The sequence below is a fragment of the Emys orbicularis genome, chromosome 12 (assembly GCF_028017835.1).
Source record: "Emys orbicularis isolate rEmyOrb1 chromosome 12, rEmyOrb1.hap1, whole genome shotgun sequence".
Lineage (NCBI taxonomy): Eukaryota > Metazoa > Chordata > Testudines > Emydidae > Emys > Emys orbicularis.
In genome coordinates, this window is record NC_088694.1 from 3236359 (window position 1) to 3241652 (window position 5294).

The following is a 5294-nucleotide window of genomic DNA, read 5'->3' on the forward strand; positions in this document are numbered from 1 at the left end:
AGCCCACAAAAAGCTCTTGATAATAAATAGAATAATCATTAATAATAGCACTTTGCACTAATATCACACCTTTCCTCGGGATCTCAAAGTGCTTTACAATGGAGGTTAGGTACTTGCTGATTGTACAGCTGGGGAAATGAAGGCAGCAAGAGAAGCGGCTTATTCATGGTTACCCGTGGAGTCAGTGGCAGGTATAACTAAACGTATGTTTGTCCATTTGTATGTTGATGTTATACATAACACGCACACACACAGTTTCCGGTGTTTATAGTTTTTGGTTATTTTATTTTATTATTTTTCTTTGTTTATTTTTCTGGCAGACTCAAATATACAGCAACAAAGGCCTGAAAACAGCAGCTGGGCACCTAAACAATAACGTGCTGTAGTGATCACACCCGCAACAGAGGGACATTTCCATACGCCAGCAGCCCCTCTGCACTGGGGGTACGCCCATGCCCACCCCACTGGCTGCTGCAGCCCGGCTTCCGTGCGCTCGCTCCCCGGCTGCAGAGCGCGAGCCCCTTCTCCGCGGCACGCGCTCCACTCGGGGTCTGCGCACCACCCCCCGCCACCGGCGGTTGGCCCCTCGCGCCACAGTTGCGCGTGCGCAGTCGGACTGGCGGCGGCGGCGGCGGTTGCGCTGAGGAGAGAAGTGCGGGCTGCGGGCGAGCCGGCAGGGGCTCGACTGACTCGGGGTGGGGCGGCCGCCGCTGCTCTGTGTGTACGGTCTCCCCCAGGGGCCTTTGACTGCCCGAGCGCCCCCCTGCCCAACAACACCCCCACGGCCCCACCCTGCACCCCCACATACTCCACCCCTCACATACCCCATGCCCTCTGTCCCCCTCCCCCCATATACACCCCATGCCCTCTTTCCCCCTCACCCCATACCTCCATGTACCCCACCCTGCACCCCCATGCCTTCCATCCCCTTCACCCCATACCCCCATGTACCCTGCCCTGCACCCCCAGGACCTCCACCCTCACCCCTGCTCTGCATCCCCTCACCTCCCACCCTACAGCCTCATATACACCCCATGTCCTCCACCCCATCACCTCATACCCCATGTACCCTACCCTGCACCCTGACACACCTACCTTGCACCCCCATGTACACCCCATGCCCTACACCCAATACACCCCTGTGTACTCCTCACCAGCATCCCCTACACCCCCCACTCCAAACAACCTGCACCCCTATGCCCTATATCACCCTCACTCCATATACCTGCACTCCCCACATCACTCCTGGGGGAATTCTGCGCCTCTGCATGTGCACAGAATTCATGTCCCCTGCAGATTTCTTTGCTTCCCTGCAGAAAAATGACTTTCTGACAGGCAAGCAAAGGGAAGCTGCAAGAGCAGTCACATACTACTCTCTAGCAGTGCAGGTAGGTCGTTTCAGGCAGCCGGAGGAGAGGTAAATCACCATGGGGCTGGGGACATCCCAGCCAGTGGCTCCTAACCTGAGCTGGGGTGGAGGCAGTAGAGGATGGGACTTCCTCTTCCCCTGCAAGGAGTTGCTGGGGCTGTGTCAGATCCACCCCCAGAAACCTCCTCCAGCTGCAGGAAGCTCAGCTGCCTCCCCTGCTTCCTGCCCACATTGCTCCTCAGCTGTGGGAGGGAGGGGTCACTGTACAGGGAGCTGCTCCCTCATCCACCCAACCCCCGTGCAGCCAAACCTCCCATACCCAGAAACCCCAGCCAAGCCTCACCTGGTACATCCAGAACCCTCGTTAGCTTTCCATACTCGAACCCCACCCTACTGAACCTCAACACCTGCATCTGGAGCCCCGCTGCATCCAGACTCCTAGCTTCCGGACTCCGACCCCTGCACCCAGGCCACGCCCCAGTGAGCTCCCTGCACTCAAACCCCCATCCCCTGCACCACCCTGAGCCCCCAAATCCAGACCCCCATGCCACTGACCCCCAATTACCTGCACCCAGACCCCCACCCCACCAAGCCCCACTCTCCTAGCACCCAGACCCCCCCTCTGAGCACCTTCACCTGGAAGCCCCTGCAGAGTCCCATTGTCCCTGCACCTGGAACTCACCCACCTACCCCTAATGAACCTCTATGCATTCAGATCCCCCACACCTAGACACCCCCCCCACACTGAGTTGCCTGCACCCAGATTGTCCCACACAGAACCCTCTCACCCCACACCTGGATCCCCCCACACAATGCCCCTTCACATTTGGATTCTGCCTGGTTGAGCCTGCCTGCCCCACACCTAGTGCACCTGGCTCAGAGGGGCAGGACCCCAGAGTGTTTCTGGGGCAGGCCCAGGCCTTGTGCTGTGTCAGAGTCTGCTGCAGCCTCACCGCTGAGTCTGGGGGTGGGGAGGCTGCAGGGTGATCTCCCACCTTCGTGCAGCCAGTGGCCTGTGCTCCCCACTGCCATGCTGGAGCCTCTGCATTTATTTATTGATAAATGAAACTTGCAGAATTTTAAAATATTGTGAACAGAATTTTTAATTTTTTGGCACAAATTTTTTAATTTTTTTGGCACAGAATGCCCTCAGGAGTACCACATACTCCCCAACCTGCATTCCCCATGCCTTGTACCACCTTACCCCATACACCCACACATACCATCCCACCATGTACTCCAGTGCCCTATATCACCCCTGCCCTCACCCCATACACACACACACCCAGCCTATGCGGTATGTCCTATCATACCCCTACTCCATATATGCCCCCTCCTGCCCTATATTGCCTCTACCCTTCATTCCATACACCCCTCCTCTTATATATGCCTTATCTTCCCCCTCACTCTGTACCCCCATTCCCTATCATACCCTGCCCCTTCTGTCTTCTTCCCATGTACCCCTCTCATTCCCTCTACCACCCTCCCCTTACACATGATCCATCATCCCTGCCCCACATCTCTCCTGCACCTTCTCCCTGTGCCCCCTCCCCACGTATCCCTGTTTCCCCCTCATCCTATACCCCTTTCCTCTACATGCCATATAATACACCTCTCATCCCCACATACCCCTTCTTTCACCTCAGTCTCCACTGCATATACATGGCTTACAACCTGCTTTCTCCACATACCTCGTTCATAGCTGCTCCCCTAGCCCTTGGCCCTACACATTTTTCTACTCTCCAACTTTATTTCCCCTCTCCATCTACCCCCCGCCTCTTTATTTCCCCAAATCCCCCTCACACTCATTCTCTATTCTTGCAAACTAAACAAATCTTAGGTGGGCAGCACATGTTTTGAAAACATTCTCTTCCCTGCACCAACAAATTTAGACCCTTCTGCAGTGGTTCCAGAACTTCCACATTGAGTTGTGTGTGTGCTAATGAGATGGGTGTTCCAAATCTCAGTTGCTTTGCACCCTCTGGTGTGCACAGTTTCATGGGTTGTGGCACACTCGGAGGAGGAGTGCAAGAGGCTGGACGGCTAGTTGGTGGTGATTGGAAAGGGGATGGAAGGCCAGAAACTTTCTGTTCCATTCCAGTCTGCTTTTGCAATATTCCACACCCCTAGCTGGAATCTGCTTATCTTCCTATAAACTGAATCCCCATGGTAGTGAAACCTTCCCAATTTCCAGACTTATCCCCTACAAAGGAAAACCCTTGCAGCCCTAACTTCTTCCTCTCATATCCATTCTTTCATGAAAAGCTGCTTCCTAACTCAAAACTGTCCCATTAGCAAAGATAAAGCCTCCATCCAACTGTCATAACTATCCAGTACACACACACACGGCTCCCCTCATGAGCCTCCACCTGCTATGAAGCAATACTACAACACTTGTCCATGGGGAGTGGAAAGGACTAGGACGCCTTAGCTGCTCTCTTCAATTCCTTCCCTCCCCCCAAGACTTTAAAGAAACTTCGTATAGTTTCTGTCATAGCACATTACAAAGCCACTGTACAGAATGAATAATACTGACCAAGTTTTTCAATATGTGCAAAGTAAAAAAAAAAGTAGATTGGGGTGAAAGAGAGGAACAATGGGTGGCTATTCACAAGAAGGAAGTAGAGGAAGGGTATTTGGAAGAGGATCTGAAAAGTAACTGCTTGTACTTTCTTCTTTCAGTAGATCTATAGTATTCCCTTTACTCCTCCTTCCTTTTCTGAAGACCATGGCAACATTTTATTAAAATGCATTTTGGGAAGTCCATGCCCTAGAATGCCATCTACTGTGAATCACTGGTACTTCAGAGGCAGTAGCTCCTTTCTTCAGTAGGGATTGTAATGAGTATGGCAGCCTCTTTTTACCCTCTATCTGGTGGGAGACAGCCAATGGCTGCTTCTTGAGTCTGTACAGGTCATGAGATAATAATACTTATATCTTTTATAGCACGTTTTATCTGTAGATCTCAAAGCACTTTACAAAGGAAAGTAAGTATCATTATTCCCGTCTCTACCCACCCTGAGAAGCTAGAAACGGTCCTTTCTTGCCTTTATAAGCTAGTACTACAAAAGAGAGTATCTTTTGTAGTTGGGTGTACCTCATGCCCTTTTTTCTTTTCAATATCGATTTCCTTTTAATTCTCCTACTTTTTCTCCATTTCCCCTGCTTTTTGCGTATTCCCTTTTCTTCTCTACTACTGAGCCAAGTACTTTAAAAAAAAAAGCATTCTGCTCAAAAAACACCTGCTCTTTGATTTCTAACAGAAATGTTCAGCATGGCTTACAGTTTATCACTTTACTTTATACAGATTATCTGACATATGTCCCTATCAAAATTAGAGGTGTATGTGGCTGTAACTAGCAGATGGCTTCTAATAATTTACTGAAAGATCTAGATTTTTAGAGAGTTTAGGGGCCCAAAATTCATGTGTAATTGTGTAGTTGCCACTATTATGCACAGAAACAGCTACCCAGACACATTTTCATGCATAGTCATACAATTTCTACACACAATAGGATTAATTACACAAACATTTTGCAGGCCTAAACTGCCTGGAAATCCAATCCAAAGTAAGTTTCAGAGTAGCAGCCGTGTTAGTCTGTATCCGCAAAAAGAACAGGAGTACTTCTGGCACCTTAGAGACTAACAAATTTATTTGAGCATAAGCTTTCGTGGGCTACAGCCCACTTCTTCTATCCATCCGAAGAAGTGGGCTGTAGCCCACGAAAGCTTATGCTCAAATAAATTTGTTAGTCTCTAAGGTGCCACAAGTACTCCAATCCAAAGTATTTTATCCTTTTATCTTATAATGAACATTAAAGTCAGTTTTCTTTAATCTCCATTAAAATTGTGTATTCAAATTTTTAAGATTAATTCTTATGTTTTTCCCTAGTTCACGTGAATTCAGCTACTGAGTATAGGCAAC